Below are 754 nucleotides of genomic sequence, written 5' to 3' on the forward strand. Positions count from 1 at the left end.
AGGATAAGGGACGAAGACCGGGGTAACATGTCGGATGCGATCATACCAGCACTAAAGCACCGGATCCCATCAGAACTCCGAAGGTAAGCGTGCTTGGGCGAGAGTAGTACTAGGATGGGTGACCTCCTGGGAAGTCTTCGTGTTGCATTCCCTTTTTAATTTTTTTCGCGCCGCTTGCAAAACAAAACGCACGTGTAAGTAATATATTTACCGTGTTTTATTATTTTGCACGAGTGCGGTAATTCGTAGCTGGGTGCTCACGATTCACGGGTCCAGTGTCGGCGTTGTGGCGCGGCAAGCGTGCACTGGTGCGGTTGAGAGGGAGGGGTGGAAACCGCGTTAAACTCGTCTCCGTAGTTGAGAGGGAGCGGCCAAAGCAATGTACAATCGTCTTTGTAGTGGAGCTGGGAGGGGCAAGGATAAGGGACGAAGACCGGGGTAACATGTCGGATGCGATCATACCAGCACTAAAGCACCGGATCCCATCAGAACTCCGAAGGTAAGCGTGCTTGGGCGAGAGTAGTACTAGGATGGGTGACCTCCTGGGAAGTCTTCGTGTTGCATTCCCTTTTTAATTTTTTTCGCGCCGCTTGCAAAACAAAACGCACGTGTAAGTAATATATTTACCGTGTTTTATTATTTTGCACGAGTGCGGTAATTCGTAGCTGGGTGCTCACGATTCACGGGTCCAGTGTCGGCGTTGTGGCGCGGCAAGCGTGCACTGGTGCGGTTGAGAGGGAGGGGTGGAAACCGC

At 51.9% G+C, this 754-nt stretch overlaps 2 non-coding genes across 2 annotated transcripts; both read left to right on the forward strand.

Moving 5' to 3' along the window:
- The first annotated feature begins 32 nt into the window (after window positions 1–32).
- On the forward strand, window positions 33–151 carry LOC123179562 (5S ribosomal RNA). The gene has a single exon (XR_006490459.1). It is a non-coding gene; the product is annotated as a 5S ribosomal RNA (ribosomal RNA).
- A 297-nt stretch (window positions 152–448) lies between these two features.
- LOC123179563 (5S ribosomal RNA) lies at window positions 449–567 on the forward strand. The gene has a single exon (XR_006490460.1). It is a non-coding gene; the product is annotated as a 5S ribosomal RNA (ribosomal RNA).
- Window positions 568–754: the final 187 nt, after the last annotated feature.

Source organism: Triticum aestivum, unplaced genomic scaffold (genome assembly GCF_018294505.1).
Source record: "Triticum aestivum cultivar Chinese Spring unplaced genomic scaffold, IWGSC CS RefSeq v2.1 scaffold35202, whole genome shotgun sequence".
In the NCBI taxonomy this organism is placed as follows: Eukaryota; Viridiplantae; Streptophyta; class Magnoliopsida; order Poales; family Poaceae; genus Triticum; species Triticum aestivum.